The following is a 23,873-nucleotide window of genomic DNA, read 5'->3' on the forward strand; positions in this document are numbered from 1 at the left end:
TTTTCTAAGTGATGTGAAATTCAGAAACCACTTTGGGGAGGAAGTTGGGCTTCACCTTTAATGCCACTCCTTGTGAAAGACAATGGGAGGAGGCTTTCAAGATAAAGCCTGTAGCTCACTCAACCTTCAGGCAGATGGTATTGCCACTAAAAAGACTATTTTGAGGGTAAGACGTCTTAGTGGGCACGAATGAAGAGGCTCAAAGGGAGTACCCATCAAAAAGTTTAAGACTAAATTAAGATTCCACAGGAGGACTTGAAAAGGAGTTGGCGGATAAACATTAGTTAACCCCTTCAAGAATTGTATTACCAGAGGTCTCTTAAAGTAGGAAATTTCCTCGCCAGTGCGCTTGAAGATGGTAATCTAGGTAATCTTTGATCGTACCAATCTGGAGTCCCAGATTTGCTACATGTAACAGAAAAGATAACACCATTGGTGTATTGCATGAAAAAGGGTCAACATTCTTATCTCTACACCAGCTGCAGAACTTATTCCAATGGCAGCAGTAAAAAGATTTGGTTGCTGGCCTTCTGGCCGAAAGCGAAACCTCCATTGCATCGTCTGGGAGGTCCCAATCTTTGTACCTCATGTCTCTCAGAAACCATGCGTAAAGGCTGAGAGTCCTGATATTCGGACGGAGAACCGACCTTCATATCGCGAGAGAAGATACTCTTTGTAGAAGACGAATAGGAGGACAGATGGACATGTCCAGAAGGTCCGGGTACCACGTTCTCCTGGCCCAATCCAGGGCAATTAGGATCATGGTTTTCCTGAACCGCCTTATTACGTGAGGAATGACGGGTACTGAAGGAAAGCGGTAGAGGAGTGGGAACTTCCAGTCCACCATGAATGTGTCTCCTAGAGCTCCTCTCTGAGGAAATTCCCTTGAGCAGTATATATCGCACTTCCGGTTGGCATTGGTCACCAACAGATCCACTTGAGGGGTTCCCCAAAAGGTGAAGATCCGTTGAAGGACTTCCTGAGCTAGTTTCCACTCGTGTGAGACTGTGCTCTGCCTGCTGAGAGCATCCGCCGCCATGTTCTGCTCTCCGGCTAGGTGAACCGCTGACAGAGAGATTCCTTCTTGTATTGCCCAGAACCAGAGCTACATTGCCTCTGTGCACAGTGGTAGTGACCCTACACCACCTCTCTTGTTGAGGTAGTACATGGCCACTGTTAGGGAGAATTCTCTGTTTAGGCTGAATTTCCTAACCTAGTGAGTCCCCCAGCAGCTTTGCTGGATTTTTGGGGTTTATTTTTTTCTCCTGCCAAGAGTGAGACTCTTTTTACCCTCACTCTTGGACATGATTTGAGTGTGTTTCTTTGAATCTAGAAGTGTTTAATGGGCTATGGGGTCTTTTACTCCATAGGGCTTCATGAGTTTTTGTGATATGTGTTACACAGCACCCTCAGTGAAGTGACACAGGGGTGTCAGTGACCCCCCCAGTATAGACTCCATACCTTGGGACTGACTGCTGTCTCCCAGGACATGTAAAGTCACCATTGACTTTACTAGTCTTAAATTCTGAACAGAACCAGTACAAACCATCATATTGTGGACGTACTGGCTGGGGCAATTCGATTGCCCCAGGGTCTGTTAGTCGAGGGGGCACCTCTCCGTCCCCCCTGATCGAGTTTTGGCTGGTGGCAGTGGATACTACTTTTTATATTCAGCCGCAAATATTTTCCTATGGGATTTCCCATTGTTTTAGGCTACTATCTTTATTTAATTATTTACGGTAGCCTCGAACATACCACCGGTTTATTTAATTAATATTAATTCTCCGGTTGGTATTTTTTGCCAAAACTTGATTCTAAAATGGCGTTTGTGTTCTCTTCTGTGACTCCAACCCAAGTCGAGCCCTTTGTTCCACTTTTTGGCGGGCTTCTCCACAGAAGCCCTCCAAAGTGGTGCCACTCTGTCTGGGATACTTAGATGGGGTGGAGGGGATTTAGGCACCCTGGACTGAGTTGCCTAGGCAACTCAAGTTGCACTCCGTCCTGATTGGCCCAAGTGGTGAGCCGGCCGGATCACCACTTAGCATGTTTGAGTGACAGCTAGGCTGAGTGAATGGGGGTTTTCTGCATAAAAGCAGGGCTTTGGGGACTGGAACTTCAGAAGTCGCCACAGGACCTAAGAATCCGACGAGGGAGAAGCTGAGCCGACCTGCCACGACACCACTACTGGTGGAGCCCTGCTGGACCGTCTCACCACTTTTTCCCCAACGACGGAGGAGATCTCCCGCCGGAGAGTCTTCTTCCTTTGACTGGTGGGGATAACCAGTTTCACCGTCTTTTCGCCTTCCGACGTACCTCGTGGCCGCCTTGCCTGTGCCAAGCACCCTGGCAACCGGGATACCACGTTTTACCACGACCGCGAAACAAAGTTACCACCTTTAACCGGAAAACTCCACGGCTGGTTTCTGCCCTGGTAGTGCAACGACCTTCATCTATCCTCCAAGTCGAGATCTTCTCTTCCCCTGGACGACGACGCAACTTGCACCCACTACCAGGAACAACTGCCACCGCTGGAGGATCCTTCCCACTTAAGGTACCGTGTCCCGCCTGGCTTCCCTTGCTACCGACTGTACGGGGTAGATTTAGTCCCCGGCTTTCGAACCTGGGTTAGCCTGGGACACCCTGCCTAAACTTTCCTAAGCCTCTCTAAACCCTTTTTGACCCCTCTGCAAGACTTTCTAAGCCTAGTTTAACTGTGATCTTGGGCGCATTTGTGCTCTGCTCTCTCCAAGAGTGGGCCCAGCCTTTGGACTTTGGCTCACCAGTGACTTTTCCTCTTCTGCCTTGCTAACAGTGTTCCTGAATCTTAGAGTGGTGTACCTTTCCATATTCTGTCTTTTTCCCTCCCTTTCTCACAAACTTATTGGAGCGCCATCTAGTTAAGCGCTCACCTCTGTATGAAAATAAGTGGCGTTTTACAGTGACTTATCTGATAAGGAAAAAGGGGTGTATATATTATAATAGTAACTGTGTTTAGAATATTTTACAATAAGAGTGCTGGGGTGTTTTCAACTGTGTTTTTAAATAAATAATTATATACTTTGATACCAAAGCTCTGGTCAGTGTTTGCTTGTATTTTTGTATCTGAGTGCCTATTGTGTATACTTTGCATGCTGCCTAACTCTTCTTGAGGGAAGTCTGACGGCTCAGCCACAGCTACCAGGTAAATCTGGGTGGTACAGACTGCCAACGCTTGTAGTCTTAAATCTTTTGCAATGGTCCCTAAGGGAACTGCACAGGTTTCTGCCTAACATCCACTGTGTTATCCGTCATTATAAGGACATTCTTTTCCCGTACAGATGGCAGTAAGGCCTTCAGCGCTAGTCTGATTGCCCTCAGCTCTGAAAGGTTGATATGTAGTTTGGAGTCCGATGGAGACCAACGATGCTGAGGGTCAAATCATTGGTATGGGCTCCCTACCCAGTGAGTGAGGTGTCTATCACTACTGTTATCTCCGGCCATGGTTGACAAAAAGGTTCTCCTTTCAAGATGTTCTCCCGACAGGCCCACCAGTGAAGGTCCAGTGAGACTCGGATTAGTATTTGTGGGAGATCTGACATCCTTCCTGAGAACTGTGACCACTGGGTCCTGAGAGCCCACTGGCGAGATCACATGCTTAGGCCAGCCTCCGGCACCAGAAAAATGCAGGATGCCATGAAGCCGATAAACCTCAGAAAATCGTAGGCCGGAAGATGTTGGGCATTTTGGAATTTTGTCACCATCTGCAGAATGTCTTGGGCCCTCACGTCTGGTGAGGAGGCGTTTCCCAGGGATGCATCTTGTGATGGCATCATGTGGGACTTCTTGAAGTTAAGGAAGAAGCCCAGTCTGTGGAAGGAGTTGCAAGCGTAACTTAGATCTAGGGCTTGTTCCGCAGATTTGGCCCTGATCAACCAATCATCTAGGTAGGGGTAGACCTTAGTCCCCCCTCTTCTGAGACTCGCTGCCATAACCGCCATCAACCTGGTGAAAACCCTCATGGCAAAGGTTAGCCCAAATGGCAGAACACAAAACAGATAGTGAGAGTTGCCAATGGCGAACCTCAGGTACTTTCTGTGCTTGTGATGGATTGGCACATGAAAATAAGCATCCTGAAGCTCCAATGATACCAGCCAATTCTGAAGCTGGAGGGCCTGAAGGATCTGAGAAAGGGTTACCATCTTGAACGTGTCCTTCCTGAGGAACTTGTTCAAGTCTCTTAAGTCCAAGATGGGTCTCAATCCTCCATCCTTTTTTGGAATTAGAAAATACAGGGAGTACCAACCCTTGCTCCTTTACGCTACAGGTACTAGTTCTATAGCACCTTTCTCTAGCAGGGTTAAAATCTCCTTCATAAGGAGCGGATCCAGAACATTCAAAGAGTTGTCCCCCTGTGGATGACTGAGGTGTTTGTAGGGAAGGCAGGCAGTAACCTTGGGCGATTGTCTCCAATGCCCAAGCATCTGGAGTAATAGCCTGTCATTCTGTCAGATGTTACGTTAATCTGCCTCCTATTGCTGTCTTGTGATGTAATACCTCAGACAGCTTTTGGGGTGGCTGACGCAGAGGCTGAGGGTAAAGCAGCACCTGCTGTTGATGTCTTAGTACCTCGACCCTGTCCACCACAGGGGAATCGTCTTTGACCTATTTGAGCTGGCTATCCTCTGACTCCTCTGATTGCGAAATAGCCAAAGGACCTAACCCCTCCAGGGCGCACCTTTGGAGCGGTTTGGAGTTTGCCTTATTGCATTTCCAAGGGATTTGGCTGTCGCCTTGGAAGTTTGCAGCTTCTCCAAACTTTCATCAGCTTTACTCCCAAATAGATGTATGCCATCAAAGGGCATGTTGAGATGTCTGGACTGTACGTCTTGAGCAAATCCTGACTTCCACAACCACACAAACCTGCGGATCACTGTACTAGCCATCATTGCTCTGCTGATGCTGTCAACTGTGTCGAGTTCAGTCTGAAGGTGTTCGCACATAGTGTCCTTTCCATCCTTGATAAGGTTCAAGAAACCGTCCCGTTACTCACCTTCAGGGACATGGTCAGCCGCCATCTAAATAGTGTCCCAAAGAGTGTGAGTAAGCCTTGCCAGCTTACATGTGACTTAAAGCCATACTACCGGCCGAGTAAACCTTCTTGGCCATGGCATCATATTGTTTGTCATCCCTATCTTGCGGGATTGTGGGATAGGCATTTTGTTTGCCAGAAGAGGTTGCAGCCTGTACTACCAGGCTGTCTGGTGTTGGATGCTTCGAAAGCTCTAGAGGGTCCGAAGCTGATGCTCTATATTTAGCTGTTAATCTTTTGTTAACTGCTGAGACAACCTCAAGGTGTTTCCCAGTTCCCTCTTGTGTAGAGATTTGTGAAATGGGACAGTAGGGTCTTCCTGTGGTCCTTTGTCGAGTACATCAGTTAAGTCATCCTGCTCAAAAACAGGTGTGGGTCTAGACCATCCCATGTACTCCATCACTCTAGTCATAAGCTGTCTTTAATTGCCTTCAGCATGATCTCCTGGATCAGCTCTACCGGATTCAACTTCAGGGGAAGTGGCAATGCCACTTGCCTCATGCAGAGAACCCTGCAGACATTTCATTCGGGATTCTTCTGACACAAGTTCTTCTGGTACAGAAGGTGTCCCATATTCAAGTCGAAAAGGTCTTTCCTCATCAGATTATTCTGCATCCTCATAGATTGAGGAGAGGGTTTTGAAATATTTTGAACAAGGTTGAAGTGTGTAATTCTTCTCAAAGGTAGAAGAAGGCGCTATGGATGTCATAATTGGAGCCGAAATTGTCGAAATCGTTAACGGCTTCGACTTCTCCAAAGTCATCAATGGCGTCGTGGAGGTCGACACGTGAGGAGTTGATGGCTTCTCCTTCGAAGAGGGCGCTGAGTGCGTAGACGACAGTCTTCGGCTTTGCCGTATGGGTCGATAGTGATGACTTCTTGTGCGTTCGGAGGCTTTCTCTCGACTCAAGGGTTTATCACACTCTCGAGGAGTTTCCACAGCTGAGGTCGAGGACTCACGGCTCCTGTGCTTCCCATATGTTTCACCTGGGGTATCGCCTCTAGGTGTCTTCGAGGGGGCAAGGCAGCTTTCTCGAACACCGTTAAACATACTCTTTCTGAATTCCTCCCACACTGTGCCGGGGTACAATGTTTTGAGGGGCCAACAACCCTCTCGCATGAATTAGAGGAAGAAGTGGACGGCGGCCTATTGCACCTTTTCTTGCCATGCCTCGAAGACGAGAAATGATGCGATCCACTTCGAGAACGTGATCAGGAGTGTTTTTTATGACGAGGAGACGAAGGCCTCGACACGTCAGATGATTTGCGTTTGGACGGGGAAATGGATTTCTGAGGCTTACCTCTCTCCAACTTCCCTCTGCGCTCCCTCAAGGCCTTGGCCATCATCGATATGCATTTGTTGCATTCGGAACACGGATCTCTGCCCCTGGGCACCACAGACAGACTGTATGGTTCCGTCATGGACATCTTAGCCCCACAGTCGCAGCATTTTTTTAAACCGGCCCGGGGAGTAGATGGAGCTGATGAGGAGGCCATCTCGTCAAGACAAGAATAAATTTCACAGGAAATTCAAAGAAATTCGATGAATACACGGAACTGAGCGTTACGTTACCGAAGCTGTGAAGCGTAGAAAAACGGAACAGTACAACGGACGCTGCGTGTGCTACTTATACCGGGGATGATGTCGACATCGGGACAGATGCCTCTGAGGGACATCGACGCACAGCGCCCTCTACTGGGAAAACATTTTCTTGAGGCTGCAAGCTGGATATTAGGAAACATCAAAGATAAGGAATACGTGGGAGGACACAATCCATTCAAAGTACAACATTTACAAAATGACCCCAGCTACGGCTACAGCTACCTTACATCTTATGAGGATTTAAACACAAGGCATGGCAAACAGTCTATGTAAATCACACAGGTAGTTTAAATGAAATTTTAATTCATGAAAATGTTTAAATGCCCTCATCAAGGGAGTTTAAAGTAAGTGGGTGAGTTTCTGTGGTATCTGGCAGGGGTTATAGTTTTGCTCACCCAACTTTTTTCAGTACCAAAATAAAAATGATTCTTGCACTAAATTAGGCATTCATAAACAAATAAAAGATGACTGTCTCTGTAATAAATTCAACACTAATGCTATGTATAGTTAATGATAATGTAACCTGTGCCTCAGCTACACCCCATTAACTTGTTATCCCAGGCATTGTTTCAAATCTATTGCCACTGCATACTTGACCATTACAGTCCCTTCAGCATTAAATGTTATGTATTGCACATTTTCATATAGCATAGATACTTAAAACAAAATACATTGCAGGCATAATATCCATGGGGTTGATAAGCAGAAGTGCATGAACTAAAGTCAACATTACATAGCATGTTCTATGATATCCTACACATAAAACGTTAGTGTTGCGTTCTGTATAATATATACTGCATATTTAATGGATTCCACTTTGGCTTGCTATAGATGATATCAAGGGCTATGCCATAGATAGATACTGAACTCCAACATGGTTACTACTGGGTAGTACATAAACAGAGCTACCGTTAGCATTAATGTGCATAGACAAACAAAACACTGTCATGATGGTGAAGTGTTTCCAGGCTAGGGTGTTATTGCGTGTTACTCTCTCCAGAATTTCAGTCCATTCACATTAGAGGTTACCTTAATCCCTTACTACTGGCTCTATCTGCAAGGATATTTCCACTATGGTCCATTTTATCAATTCACTATTTCATCTCGATATACTAGAGTCAAATGTGTCCAGCATTAAGTGATCATTTTATAGATTATAAAGCCCAAAGAGGTAACGTTTCTAACTAGTACTCGTTTGCGTTTCTTGCCTATAGGTAGAAGGCCAAGCAAGCCGATCAGGGGTGCACACATTTTTCTGAGGCCCATATATTCAGAAAGCAGATACGTTACTCTGGCTCATCCATGTTGTAGACCATCACAAGCCTATACCATGTGAAAGAAGTTTGCCCTTTCAAACATACATCTGCTAAATTAAGAGGAAGGCTAAGATGTTTAGTGGGGTACAATATGACCTATGTAGGCTTTTGAATTGAATGATTTTAAAATGTGCCTTTGGGGATGCTTGGCATACATATATACAAATCCTTTGCCACCCATTTCATATATATATAGTGCCCGATGTCCCGATACCATTTCTGTCACAATTCTATATAATCATGAGAGATTAACGAGAAAAATATCCCATATAAGGATGTGACTTTCTTGCATTCACCCAGTGAAATGAGCCTTCAATAAGACCAAGCTATGAGGTTCAGCAGGAAAATCAGGCCAACACATTGCAATCGAATGTATCCTACCATACATTATGAATGGCTCTCCTTCAAATCCCTTACAATCCCTCAGTATCCCATATTCCTTCTAGAAGTCTCTGAATGTCTTGAATGCACCCTCTGAAAATAGGTTGTGCCATCTATCAACGACTGCCTTCCCACCATCTGATTTCCTGACTTCATAAATTGTCAAATAATTGTAATGTGAGCGACCACATTTGAAATGGGTCGTACGTGTACCTAGATGCATCTGTCTATGTATCCTATTCCAGACGTGTACGATTTTTAATAAATGCCAGGATTCCTTTTTTGCAGGCCTTCCAGCGGTAAGTCTTCGCTAGCTGAGCAAGTTCAGAACTAGTGTCACAGTGAGCCCATTCGGGAGCAAATTGTCACTGCGCTATAACCCAGGCCTCCTCACTCAAGTGGCCATTTTTAAAGTTGCCATGCATACTCTGGGAGTTTTACCTCCCCCCCAATCAATTGTGACAGTATTCGGACCCGTAGCAAAGTGGTTAAGTGGCATCAGAAATGAGAGTGCCTGAGAAACATACAACAAACGAAGAATGGTCATTTGGATAAGGGACACCTTCCCCCCTCACGACCCCCCCCCGCCCATCAGTGAGATAGGGAGTGTATTCCTGAGCTTCACTTGATCATTCAGTTTGTCGATATTATTGTATATATCATATTGTATGACTTCCACACCGGAATGGTATATGTCGATACGAAGATATTCGAATGAACAGGGTAACCATACGATGGGAGACGATAATCTCGGTTTGACTTGCCTCCTCCGAACCAGTAACAAAGGATTTGGCAAAATTAATACAAATCCCACATATACCTCCAAAGTCAGTTGCTTTAACATTTGCTGGAAAATATGTTTGTCAGATTCTAAAGAGTAGAATAACATCTGTGCATAAAGCCATATGACCTGTGGAGCACCAGCAAGCAGATTCCCATCATGTCTGAATGTGTTCCTTATACTAGATGCTAGGGGTTCCATTGCAAATGCAAAAAGAAGCTGTGAAATAGTGCATCCTTGTTGGTGCCACTTAGGAGCTCCCATTAGAGCGAGTAGGTCTTCCCAGCATTAACTTTCACCAATTGCTTAATATATAGTACTTGAATCCACTTAATCAAACTCAGACCAACATCTTCATTGTTATAAACAAGAATTCCCAGCTCAGGGAGTCAAAAGCCTTCTCTGCATCCAAAGTTGCAAATGACTGGAATCCCGGCTCATCAGAGTTATATTCTAATACAGCAAGCAGCCTATGTAAATTAAACATTGTGTTCCTGGCTGGTGTGAACTAGCCTAGTTACAAACCCCAGTATCCGTTATGCTGCCGCAGCGCAGGCTGTTCATCCTGTTTTGGCGGCTCTGTGGTAAGGAGTCAGACTCTGCACACGCTCTACGCTGGCTCTGATGTTGTTAAACGCTTATTAGCTGAGAGGAGACAGAGCAGGAAGCATCACAGGCTGTTCCAGGTGTTTTGTAGGTTCTGTGGTGAGGAGGCAGACCCTGCACATGCTCTACGCTGGATCTGGTGTTGAAATCCCCTTGTTAGTGGAGTGGGCAGCGATGCAGGCTGGTCCCGCAGGTCCTTTGCGGCCTTCATAGGGGTTTCACTGTTTGAGGAAGTCCTACGGAAGTCGTAGGCTGCGACCGTGTCAGAGCACCCTGGCTGCTGGTGCGGTTAATGTGGATGGCATCGTAAGAGGCTCTAAGAAGCCTCAAAAAGCTGGAGAAACTGGATAGAAAATTAGAGGAAGGTTGGTGGCTGGTGAAAAGGCCAGACTGGTGACTCAGGCTATTAACCTCGATTTATACTGTGGCAGAAGCGGATGATTGTGGATACCCTTGGATACCTGTGGACAAGGAGGACCACGTGGACCAGGCTGGATTTTGCATCTGATTGGCAGCATAGGGACCTTTTGAGGAGTCAATCAGTGCTTATGTCTGGGTTAGTAGCGGTAGTTTATTGCTTGAGCCAGATTTTATTATTTTTGTTAATGTAACTGTTTTTAGGCATCTGTGGTCCGAATGTAATCCAGCTCAGTTCATCCTTCTTGTTTTCTTTATTTGTGCTTTGGAGTGCAGCCAAACATGCTGCATACAACTATCTTTGTAGTGCTAGCAATAGAGTTATCTTGTGCCCTAAAAATAGCTACTTCAAGTATCACAGAAGTGGATGGAGGTGTGGGGGTGGGGTGGCGTGTCCAACCCTTGTATTGTAGACTCTCTCAGACTGGTTACATATTATAGAGTTCTTCACGTGTTTTAACTGCTTACACCTCGGTCTGGGGCCATTATTACATCGACTAGGCCAACTTGCACAATTGGAAGCCCCTCAAGCCATCCAAGCCACTTAAGCCTTATTGTTCTGATCTGCTAGCCCAAGGACCAAACACTGGAAGACGGAAATATCTAAATGGGGAAACGGAAAGCAAATATGAAACTAGAGGAAGCCAGAGATATAATATAAAGAAAAGCAGAGCACCTACGCAAAACAAGTACATCCAGGCTATTCTATATGAATATTTACAAGAGATCTTGGGGAAACTAGGAGTTGATTCTGGAAGTGGAGAAAGAACTGAGCACTACTAGTCAGTCTTTGCCTTATTCTCTTTCTGTAATGATGGCATCCTCTAACAGGCAAGCAGGCCCAGCCTATGTGGAATGCTCTGTATCCACCTGTAGGGAGAATTCTCATTCAATGGCTAATTTCCCTTACCTAGTGAGTCCTCCAGCAGCTTTGCTGGATCTCTGGAGTTTATTTTTCCACTTGGTAAGAGTGTATCCCTTTCTTTCCATTCTTACCTGTGTTTTGCCATGTGTATTTTATCTGTTTTTGTGATTGTGGGCTTGGAGTACACCACTTCAGAAGCCCCGTTCTTTTGTGTATTACACAGCACCTTCAGTGCAGTGGCACAAGGTTGTCTTTTAGACTTTCCACCGACTCCATTTCTGAGGCTGACTACTGTCCCCCAGAAAAGGGTAAAGTTGCCATTAACTTTAGTCATTTAACCACAGATCCAGTACAGCCCATTTTACATGGAGTACTGGAAAGGGTTAATGGTTAGCCCTTGTTATCTGTATCTCCTAGAGCATTGTTTCGCCGTTTTAATATTTAGACTTGGCTGGTGGCAGTGGTATCTACCCTAACTTTTCTACCGCGATTATACTATATAAACATGGTATTGTTTTAGGCTATTATATTAGACTCGAACTGAAAACCCGCTTGACCAAATGCTTTTTCTTTTGGCTCCGGTTGGGTTTATTCGCCATTTTTTTTTGTTAAAGTCCTTCTTGTGTTTTACTTTGCGCGGCAAACCAGGTTTGCCTCCTTTGTTCACTGTCTTTTGGCGGGCTTCTGCCCAGAAGCACTCCTCTAGGCACCTGGGTGTCTAGGTGGGCTGAATGTGAGGGAAGGGTGTAGTCACCCCCTGCACAGGGTATCCTAGGAAACCCAAGTCGCACTTGCATAAAAGGCAGGACTCTTGGTCTGGAAGTCAGAGTTGCCACTGGAACTACAAGGAAGGGAAGAGAAGCGGAGAAGAAGTCGACTGCTGCAACTATCCCGTACCAGTGAAGCCCTGCTGCAGTACTGAGCTATCTACCCTTCGACGACCAGAGAAGATCCAGTCCGGAGTCTTCTTCCCTTGAGCTTGGTGGGGATAACCAGCTCATCTTCTACATCCAGAGGATCCTCTTCGTGGTCGAAATCGCTGCACACCGCTGTAGTGGTCCGGATAGCCATCTGAAGAGCCTCTCCTGTTTTTAAGGAGCGCACCTTTTATTCACCGTCACTGCTGCCGGCTTCAGCCCTGTGTGGTGCAGACCCCTCCATGCGACCTCCTTCGGATCGAAGCTCCAGGAACCGAGGGTCTGCAGGAAACTACCAGGAACAACTGCCGTGGCACCAGCTTCTTCCATGAATAAGGTACTGTGTTCTGCTCGAGGAATTTGGGTGAATCCCTTTTTCTTCGTCTCCAAGGCTTGCCCTTGTCTTCCCTCCTTCTTATAACTTTTGCTTCTGAACATTGACAATATCTAAGTACTCCTGGATCCACCGAATCGTGAACTATCTGACTATGGGATCCTCGACAACAGGAACCCGGTTCCACTTGACACTGGCTCCGGCCTATTGACTTTTGAATTTCTGAGTGTTCTCTGATTCTGTCTGCCTTGACAAAAGTATTGCCTATGATTTTTGCCCCCAACTCTCTCTGGGTATCTCAGGTGCTAAGTGTGTTTTTGCCCCGGTAACATTTCTTGCCGCGGGACGCATTTCTTTAGTAAGACCGAACTGTCATTACTGTCAAAAAGTGTTCGCAAGTGTATTCCCGGTAAGGTCTCTTGTTTCAGAACACCGGTCCGCTAAAACACAGAGTACTTACCTTGATGCATACCGTACAAAGTGAATTGGTTAGTTGTAGTATATTTTACGTGTGGTTTTCGAATTAATAGAAGTGTCGTGTTAATAACAATTGGTTTAAAAATAAATGTTCTTCTATTTTTTTTACCTGAAACCTTGAGTCGATGTTTGCTTGAATCACAGTAATTGGGGTCCCTTTGTGTAATCTCTGCTAATGCTCATACTCTTGAGATAAGCCTGGCTGCTCCGCTACTGCTACCACTTTAATATAGTAGTACAGGCTTGTACCAAAGGTAAAACTTGTATTGCCACCTGTAGTCTTAATTGTGTGTAGTGGGCCCTAAGGGCACTGCACAGGATTCTGCCGAACACCTCCTTGCAGGGGAGTCTCTGCTTTCTGAAAAAGGTGAATTGCCAGGATAACGATTCACCCAATGAAGTGTAAATGAAGAAACATCTCCGGGCCGGGTGTGAAAAGTCCCAGGCGAAAATCAAATGGCAAGGAATCAATCTATCATGGACAGCATTGTGGATAGGGAACAAGTTACATACCTGTAACTGTTGTTCTCCAGCATGAGTCGGGCATGGATTAACATGCTCATGAATATTCCCCGTAGTCAGGCTGGGAATCCTCGGTAATAGAAAAAACAGTTTCAGTTTCGTTTCCAAACTGTCTTTCTCAAATAAACCAATTAATGAGCTCTGGGTCATACTACCCCCAGCCAATGACTGCCCTCTACCTAAGCCCCTCCCCTGGCAGCCATCTTCTGATTTGGTAGCACGTAAAGTGGCAGTAGGACCAGAAGAGCCGCATAGCGGCAGGCGGGAGGGTTCGCATGTGAATCCATGCGAGACTCATGCTGGAGAACAACAGTTACAGGTAAGGAATCACATGCTCACAAATAAAGAATACATAGCAGTACACACATGCACAACCACGGGAGGTGGCAAGGCACAACAGAAGCAATCTCTTACCTCCTCACCAGGCTCACGTACAAGCGGACAGGTTGCGCAGCACTTCTTGACCGACTCTGGGCTCGTCCCTGGAATCCCTGTCGACGCAGTAGAATCTCGTGAAGGTGTGCGTTGACCTCTACTGTTAGGGAGAATTCTCTGTTAAGGCTAATTTCCCAAACCTAGTGAGTCCCCCAGCAGCTTTGCTGGATTTTTGGGGTTTATTTTTTTTCTCCTGCTAAGAATGAGACTCTTTTTCTCCCACTCTTAGGCATGATTTGAGTATGCCCTTTGACTGTGAACGTGTTTTATGGGCTATGGGTTTTTTTACTCCATAGGGCTTCATGTGTTTTTGATATGTGTGCTACACAGCACCCTCGGTGCAGTAACACAGGGGTGTCATAGTGATCCCCAAACAGACTCCATACCCTGGGACTGACTACTGTCCCCCAGGGCATGTAAAGTCACCATTGGCTTTACTAGTCTCAAATTGTGAACAGAACCAGTACAAACCATCATATTGTGGAAGTACTGGTAGGGGTAATTCGATTGCCCTTGGGTCTGTTTTCTAAGGGGGCACTGTCCAGTCCCCCCTTGTCGAGTTTCTGGCTGGTGGCAGTGGATACCACGCAAAATATTCCACCGGAATATTTCCTATGTGATTTTCCCATTGATTTTAAACGCACCACTTTTTGGTGCAATGTTAAACATACCGCTGTGTTATTTTTTCAATATTTTTTCCCCGGTTGGGTCTTTTTGCCAGGACTCTGTTTTACAATGGCTTTTGTGTTCGCCTCTGAAACTCTAACCCAAGTCGAGCCCTTTGTTCCACTTTTAGGCGGTCTTCTTCACAGAAGCCCTCCAAATGGTGCCACTCTGTCTGGGGTCTACAGGATGTGTGGGAGTGGGATTAGGCACCCTGGACTGAGTTGCCTTGGCAGGGCAGGGCAGGGCTTTGGGGACTGGAACTTCAGAAGTCGCCACAGGACCTAAAGAATCCGAGAGGGGAGAAGCTGAGCCATTTACAACGATGACACCACCGGTGGAGCCCTGCTGTACGAACTCACCACTTCCCCGACGACAGAGGAGATCTTCCAGAAGAGTCTTCTTCCCTTTGAGCTGGTGGGACCAACCTGTTCGCCTTTTTCGCCTTCCTAGACGTCTCATGGTCGAATCGCCCATGCCAAGCACCCCGTCGGCCGGATAGCCATGCTTCACCACTACCGCGGGTAAAAAGGGTCGTTCCTTTTAATCGGGAACTCCCCGGCTGGTTTCTTCCCTGGCAGTGCAACGACCTCCAGCTTTCTTCCTCGTCGAGATCATCTATTCCCCTGGTCGAAGCCACGACTTGCACCCTCTGCCAGGAACAACAGCCACTGCTGTAGCTTTCTCACCGTTTCAGGTACTGTGTCCCGCCTGGTCTCCCTTGCAACAGATTGTCCAAGGTGTCCCGTAAATCCTTGACTTTCTAACTGGGTTGAACTCAGACCTGCTAACTCTGCCTTTCTGAACTGATCCAACCTCTTGACTTTTCTACAAAGACTTTGAGTGCATTTCCACTGTGTGATCTTGGGCACATTCCGTCTTGCTCTCTCCATGAGTGGGCCTGGCCTATGAACTTTTTGCTCTACAGTAGACCCTGCCTTTCTTGACCTGCTGTGGTTTCTTAAAAGTGTTGGTACTGTGTTATTTTCCTACTCTGCCTTTTCTCTCCCTTTTCAAACGAATTATTGGAGTGCCATCTACGGTTACGCGTTCACCTCTGTTTTGCTAAATAAGTGGTGTCTTAACCTAGACTTGCCCGAATATAGTGACTCTGTTTGAACTTGCTTGATATATTAGTGCCAGTGTATTTTCATAAGTGTTTTTTAAATAATTATATACTTTTATACCAAAGCTCTGGTCAGTGTTTGCTTGTTCTACGGTATTTTTCGCCCTATTGTGTATATTCTATATACTGCCTAACTCATCTTGAAAGAAGTCCGACTGCTCAGCCACAGCTACCAGGTAAATCTGGGTGGTGCAGACTTCTACCAATTGAGTTTACTGCTTACTCCTGTAGTCTTAAAATTTTTGCAGTGGTCCCTATGGGAACTGCACAGGTTTCTGCCCAACATCCACGTAGCGGCCCTGCAGATGTCCAGCAGGGGCACACCAGACAGGAACGCCGGAGTATCAGCGATCGCTCTGGTAGAATGCGTTATCGGACGGCCAGGCAAAGGTCTGTTTGCCAACCAATTACAGTGGGTGATACAGCCGGAGAGCCACCTTCCCATGGTTCACAAAATGCAGAGAAGTTTTCCCGAAACTCTTCGTGAGGGCCACATAAAACTTCAGTGCTCTAGCCACATTCAGCGAGTGCAAAGTCCTTACAGCCAGCGACAAAGGCGTCGGAAAAAACACAGGTAACACCAATGGCTCGTTTAGATGAAAGTCCGACAGCACATTGGGTATGAAGGAGGGGTGCGTCCGCGGGACCACCCTCGTCTCGTGGAAAGTCAAGTAAGGTGGTTTACAGGATAGGGCCTGGATCTCACCCACCCGTCGTGCAGAGGTGATGGCCACAAGAAAACCTGTCTTCCATGACAAACTTGCGTGGGACAGAATGCATAGGCTCGGACGGGGCTCTCATGAGCCTAGTAAGCGCCACATTGAGCTCCCACGCCGGGGCCGAAGCTTTCACCGGCAGGAATGAGCGGAATAGTCCCTTGACTAACTGGAGCGACCACAAGGAGGGTCGTCCTGGTGATCTGGTGGAGTAGGAGATAGCCGCCAGATGAACCTTGATGGAGGTGTGAGCCAGCAACAGCAAATATGGAAGTACCTGAGGGGCTGTGACCCTCAGAGGGTCGATCTTCTGGAAACGGCACAAAATTGCAAATCTGTACCATTTGAGTCTGTAGTATTTCAGAGTAGATGACGCTGTTGCCTTGGTGAGTACCTCCTTGCAGTATGCTGGAAGATCGTAACCCCTGAATTGTAATGCTGCAGGAGCCAGGCCTTCAGGTTCAGCGATCCTAGGTCATGGTGCAGAATTGCGCCTCCTTTTCTGGCGAAAAGATCCGCGACCACTGGCAGATTGCCTGGAGGGGACGCAGACATGCTGAGAAGGTCCGGGTACCAGATCTGCCTCGGCCACGCTGGTGCGACAAGGATCATCCTGCACCTGTACCGTCTGAGTTGATTGATGACTAAGAAGCAACAGCAACGGAGGGAACGCATAAAGAAACAGGACGTCCCAGGGGAATGAGAATGCGTCCCCCATGCTCCCCGGCTGGGGAAATCTGCTGGCGAACCTCTGGCACTTGGTGTTCGTCGCTGTCGTAAACAGATCGATCTGGGGATTGCCCATTTGTGGAGCAGGTTGTCCACTTATCCTTGCCAAAGTTCCCACTCATGGCAAGAGCATAGCTCCCTGCTGAGAGAGTCAGCGACTGTTTTCTTTACTCCTGCCAGGTGGCATGGAATAAGGAACATCCCCTGGGCGATGGCCCAGTGCTACAAGTCCTGCGCGTCGCTGGAGAGCGCCGAGGGTCTGGTGCCCCTCTGCTCCGAATGTAAAACATTCGGGTGGTATTGTCCGTGAAGACCCTCACCACCTTGCCCTTGAGGGACAGCAGAAACGACTTGAGGTCCCAAAACACTACCCATAGTTCCAGTACGTTTATTTGCAGCATCTTCTCTTCCGGCAGCCACAGGCCTCTGGCATGAAGGTGGCCAGTGTGGGCTCCCCATCCTTTCAGAGTCGCATCCGTTGTGACTGTCTCCTGGTACGGGGGCGCTGGAAATCTGTGCCCCCAGCGATATTGGAGCGTACGCCTCACCATCTGATCGCTCGTCGGAACTCCTCGTTGAGCGCCATCCTGTCCTGGAAGCTTTTGGACACCTGGACCCAATGGGCATCTAGGAACTGCTGTAGAGGCTGCATCCATAACCTGCAGAGCCGAATCAGGTAAATGCACGACATCATGCCGAGCAACGACTTGGTGGTCCTCACCGTGGTGATCTTCAGTGCCAACAGCCGTTGCACCTTGCCCAAGATGGCCGATATCGTGTCCTCCGACGGTGACGACAGGCATGACACTGTTGAGCTTGGATCACAGGAACAGAGCGTTCTGCGATGGAGTTAAGCAGAACTTTGCATAGTTCACTGAGAACCCCAGACTCGTTGGAAGACGGACGGTCCGCCCTGTGGTGTTCCTTGACTTGGCCTGGATGAGCCAGTCGTCCAGGTAGGGGTAAACGTGGATCCCTTGCAGTCGCAGATGGGCCGGCGCCAAGCACTTGGTGAAGACTCTGGGTGCCGACTTCACCCCGAATGAAAGGGCCTTGAACTAATAATGCCTCCTCTGAACGATAAGCGCAGAAACTTGCAGTGTACTTTGTGCATGGGAACATGGAACGACGCGTCCTCCAGATCCAACAACAACAGAAGTCCCCTCCCTCCAGCAGGCAGGGCACGTGCTGCGGCGTGACCATCTGGAACTTCTGGGACTTTATGTATTTGTTGAGCCGTCGCAGGTCGAGAATGGGCCTCCAGCCCCCGGTCATCTTTCTTATGAGGAAGTACCTTGAGTATACTCCGGAGCCCCAGATCCGCCGTGGAACCAGCTCCATCGGCCCCTTCTGTAACATGGCCCGAACCTCCAGCAGCAACTGAAGGATGTGGTTTTCACGCCGGGCCACCGATGGTATTCGCAGACACTTTCGTTGGAATTCTAATGTGTGTCCGTGGGAGGGAGCATCCAGCCCCCATCTGTCAGTGGAGATGGTCTCCCACACACCAACGAAGTTCACCAGCCGGCCTCCCACCGGGGTGCACGGGTGAGGGCCCGACATCCTGGCCGGTTCAATCTTGCTTGGAGGTCGATGGGCCGCCTTGCGCTCAACGACGACATCCGCCTAAAGGCCTTGGAGTGACCCCTGTTGGCTTCCTGGGTTGAAGAACGTGAGGGCTGGAGGTAAGAGAACAAGCCCCCCCCCTCTGAAACCCTTCGAAGAGCCGACAGACTTTCCTCCTGAGGAGCGAAAGGACGGCAGTCATTGCTGTAGGGTGCCCAGGGCACGTGCTGTCTCTGTGTCCATATTGTCTCTGTCAAAGGGCATGTCCAAAACCCTTGTCTGGCCCTCCTGTCTAAAGTTGGTGGCCTTGAGTCAGCCATGACGGTGAAGACAAACTAATTTCTCATCTGGCGGAAACCCGTGTCCGCGATGTATATGGCGACTGTGATGGTGTGGTCCGATGCCATCTCTCCTTCTTGAAGGATCTCCAAAGCCTCCACCCGCTTGTCATCGGGGAGGAAGTCCAGTAGCTGAGCCATCTTAAACCAAAGCTCCCGGTAGTATCTGGCCACGATCGCGAGGGCGTTGGCAGCCTTGACAGTCAATGCCGCAGAGTAGATAACCTTTCTACCCATTGAATACAACTTCTTCCCCTTGTTATCCGGAGGAAGCCGAGCTTGACGATTTATTCCCGGTGGCCACCGAGCCCGGCGACGGTTGAGACTAAGCAATTGGGTGCAGAGTCTGGCACTGTGTACTTCTTCTCCAGCCGGTCTCTCTTCGCTGGTGCTGTAGAGCGGTTCTTCAGCAAAGCCAGCCCTTCGTCCCAAACATCTTCCAGGAGTGAGACCGAAAGTATGGTCTTTCTCTTCGCCTCCCAGCACGGATGTTAGAAGCCTTCCTTCTTTTCCTCTGGCGTTAGCTGGAAAAGCTCTGATACTCGAGCGATCATTGCATGGAAAGGTCCTACCTCGTCCGGCGCAGAGGCTCTGGGTGGAGGCGACGAGAGGTTTTCCATCCCGCCGTCATACGTGCCCGTTGCCGCCGTGTCAGACTGTCTCCCTTGGAGGGTGGAGGGGTGGGGGGGGTGGAGAAGGGGGCGATGGGTGTCATGGAGGTATAGGGTGCCGCCTCCTCTTCTTGGCTGGCGGTTCCCCCGGTGTCAACGGGGTTGCCAGTACTGGCGCGGCGGGAGGAGCGGGCAGTGGGGTCGCCGGCATCCTCCTCTGTAGCTCAGACACCAGTGTGTGGAGGGTCGAGAGGATGTCCATTGAGAGGTCTCAAGGCGGCATCTGGGGTGTAGGGGTGCTAGGTTCCACGCCCTCGTCTTGGGGCCCCTCGTCGTCGCCTTCATAGATGGTAATGCAGTTGTCATCACAGTCGCCCCCGTAGTGGGTTGAGTTCTCAGCATTTCCCTCATCGTCATCGCCCTCCTGGACGGTGTGGATGGAAATGATCTCATCCTCATCAGCCAAGGAAATGCCCGTACCCTGGAGGCCATCAACGCGGCCCACCTCCCCTTTCTTCGGGTCCAGAGGGATCGGTCTCAGGCTGAGGACCGCATCCTGTTCTCTGGGGTCTTCTCAGCTGGTTTGCTCTAAGCCTCCCTCCTGGGAGGAAGAGACACCCTGGCCCTCTTTAGGGCACCCTGCGGGTCTGCCCCTACAGCCTTCGAAAGCGAAGGCCCCACCACCTTGAGGGAGGGCGACGGTTTCACCTGGTGCACCTGGGCCTTCACGGAAAGACTGGATCCCTTGTCCGATTTGGCCTTCTCCTTCCTGGCCATGTTGGACATCTTGCCCTGCTGTAATGGTTACCTGGACTCCTCAGGAGCATAATACTTTCCCAGTCTGTGGACCCAATACATTGGAGCCTTTAGGATTCTTTTCCTGTTTGAGCAAACAAATGACAAAAATAGAAATGCGATAACATCTATTAACTGAGATAATACTACATGAGATGTGTATTCCCTTAAATCACTCCCTTCTAACTCTATGGCTGAATTCCTTTCTGACCTGTGTTTTATTATTGTGGGGCCCTGCATCCTGCTTTTCTACAGGGGCACGTTGAGATGGAGAAACAATGGTAACTTGGGTTGCTGATGAACTCTATAGCTTCTTGCCTTGAAATGTCTATTCTTTGGAGAATTCGTTTTTGGGCAAGTAAACAGATGAATATTCTGTAATCCTTAATGGCTTGAATTGATTCCTACGTTGAAGAGATCGCTCTAATTATTTTTGTCTTTTCTCTTTTTCGCAGGTTCTAGGAATTTGGCAAAGAATTAGGGCTGCAGAGTTACTCAGGATGAGAAACTTTTTAAAAACCGTAAATTCGCCAATACAGATTAACTGCAGCCTTCAAGGTGAAGCGCAGTAACAACATTGAGGTGAACACTTGGAAAACCTTCAGGTATGTAAACGCTTATTAAACCTCTTCTCTGTTACACTGTTAAGTTCGTTTTTTAACTTAAATACCTCTTGTGTTGTCTGCAGGTTTTCGGAAAACTGAAGAAAAATCCTTCGGAAGATGCAGTGACTGTGGAAGAAACCTCTGACTGAAGATGCTGCGGCAGCGAGCGAATAACTGATGACGGAAGATGTTGTGACTGCGAGCAAGTAAATGTTCCTACTGAAGAAAACCACGTCGGGGATAACTTCTGTCAGGTAAGTGTATTCTATGAACTACGGTACTCCAACTATTCGTAAAACTAATGTCTCTAATATCTCCTTTCTTTGACATGTTCTGTGAGGAGATATACCAGTAGCGCTACCCGATGTCAGCAGAGCAGATGCGAAGTGTGCGTTCCAGCGGAGGCGGGGCTTAAGTAGCTCCCTCTGCAAATATGAATAGAACAGTGCTGCTATGTTTAAATGGGTTTTGCAGCAACCATGTCAAGTGTATGAAACTATTTTTGAACATCATGGGAGTCTATGGAAGTGGATGCTGTGAATGCCATTTGTGCCAGGCTAACACCCACCTTTGACCTGCTGATTGATTTCATGTTCCCTGCCTAGCCGGAATGCCTGAATGACTATGCTCGCTGACTGGGATCATGACAGTTTACCCCTCCCCTAATACCCCTCTCAAGGATGGCCCTCCCTGGCTTAGTGGGGTGATTCTGATTAAATGTCTACAGCAATTTGGGGGCAAGAATATTAAAACTAGGTTCCCAAGTTCTGTCCTGTGGACCAAACCCTTTCCAATCCACCAAGTAGAACAATTTCGTTTTGACAATCTTGGAATCTAAGATTTCTTTCACTCAGAATTCTGGTTCACCTTCTATAATCATGGGTTTGAGTGATGGTTGTAGTCTGGTTCATTGGTTTTAACAATGAAACATGGAATACAGGATGAATTTGAATGCGAGATGGTAGGTTTAACCTTACTGCTACAGGGTTGACAATAGTTTCCACAGAGAATGGGCCCAGAAACCTAGGCTGGAATTGAGGTGGGCTCTTAAGTGCAATGTGTTTGGAAGACAGCCATACCTTGTCTCCCACTTTATAATCTGGAGATTTTCTTCGAGGTGTATCTGCAAATTTCTTTTGACTTTCCTTTGCTATAGTTAAATGTCTCAGGACCTCTTTCTGTACCTGGGTAACGTTCTCATGAAGATTATGTACTGCTGTTATCTCTAAGGATTCTGTTGGACCATAAGTAGAGGTATGAGGATGTGAACCGTTAAGGATGTAAAAAGGGGTCTAACCTGTGGAGGTGTGTTTAGAGTTATAGGGTTATTGTAAGCATACTCTGCTATCCAGACGACATCCACCCAAGAACAATCTATTTGGTGGAGAAGACATCGTATGTATTGTTCTAGGGCTTGTGTGGTTCTCTGTTTGACTGTCAGTTTGTGGGTGGTGGCTAGTAGATCAGCGTACTTCAACTTTAGCCAACTCACAACATTTCCTCCAGAACTGGAAGACAAACTGACTCCCTCTATCAGAGATCACTGCTGATGGAAATCCATGAAGACGTACAATTTGTTCTAGGAACACCATTGCTAAAACTGATGACGTGGGAAGTGCTTTGAGGGCAATTAATTTTGGAAAACAAGTCCACTACCACAAGGATTGTATTATAACTCGAACAAGGGCATAAATCAGTAATGATGTCCATCGAAATGGTATGCCATGGTGCTGCTGGAAGAGGTAACGGTTGAAGAAGTCCTGCTGGTTTCTGCTTTGAGCACAAATTCCACAAGTTTGGTGAAATCTACGATATCCTTGTGCCATGTTGGCCACCAAAAATGTCTTTTGATCTTGGCTGTTGTCTTAGCGATTCCAGGGTGGCCTTCATGTGTTGCTCCATGGTAATCTGGCATGACCTTCCATTGTAACTCCTGATTTGGTAGGTAAAGACAACCCTGTAAATAAGATAAACCTTCTTGAATGTAACACTTTGGTCCTTTTGACTTCCAGGCCTCTAACTCTGAAGTGGTCATGCTCAGTAGACTCTGACTTTAGGTCTTCTTCTGAAGCTCCAGTTACTCCCAGCACCTTCTCTTCTGGGATTCTGCTTACTGGATCCGAAGTACTTTGGACCTCTTCTTTCTCTCCAATACGTGACAAGGCATCCACTTTACCATTACGTACTCCTGGCTGGTAAGTTATAACAAAATCGTATTCCTCAAAAATCAATGCCCAGCAGAGTTGTCGGGATGATTGAGCCTTTGCATTGCGTAAATATTGCAGGTTTCGATGGTCTGTGAGAACTGCGACGGTATGCCGGGCCCCCAATAAATGGTGTTTCCATTCACTGAAAGCATGTTTCATTGCTAGTAATTCCTTATCTGTGATACTGTAATATAATACTGCTGTTGAAACCTTTTTTGTCCAGAAGGCCACTGGATGCAGTTGTCCAGTTTCTGGATATTTTTGAGATAATACAGCACCCCTTTGCAGAACTGGACGCGTCAGTTTCTACTACAAACAGTAGCTCTGGTTGTGGGTGTCTCAAAGTGGGAGCTGTGGTAAAATATTTTTTCAAGGTCTGGAAAGCCTCTTCTGCTTCCTTGGTCCAGGAGAATACCTTGTGCTCTCGCAATAACAAAGTTATTGGATGGACTTGTTGGGAAAATCCAGCAAGGAACAAGTTACATACCTGCAACTGTTGTTCTCCAGCATGGGTCTGGCATGGATTCACATGCTCATAAATATTCCCCGTCGTCAGGCTGGAAATCCTCTGTAAAAAAGAAAAATCAGTTTCAGTTTGGTTATTAGTATAAAGATAGTTCAGAAACTAATCACTGGTCTCTGGGTCATACTGCCCCCAGCCAATGACTTTCCTCTACCTAAGCCCCTCCTCTGGCAGCCATCTTCAGATTTGGTAGCACGTAAAGTGGCAGTAGGACCAAGAGACGAGCCGCAGAGGGGTCGGAGGGAGGGTTCGCATGTGAATCCATGCCAGAC

General features: G+C 47.5%; 1 protein-coding gene across 2 annotated transcripts in view; it reads right to left on the reverse strand.

Annotated features, from left to right (window-relative positions):
• TOPBP1 (DNA topoisomerase II binding protein 1) overlaps nt 1-23,873 on the reverse strand; it is a 1,370,800-nt gene that overhangs the window by 1,013,941 nt on the left and 332,986 nt on the right. The gene's annotated exons all lie outside the window — the stretch shown is intronic.

The sequence above is a fragment of the Ambystoma mexicanum genome, chromosome 2q (assembly GCF_040938575.1).
Source record: "Ambystoma mexicanum isolate Mex_15411 chromosome 2q, UKY_AmexF1_1, whole genome shotgun sequence".
In the NCBI taxonomy this organism is placed as follows: domain Eukaryota; kingdom Metazoa; phylum Chordata; class Amphibia; order Caudata; family Ambystomatidae; genus Ambystoma; species Ambystoma mexicanum.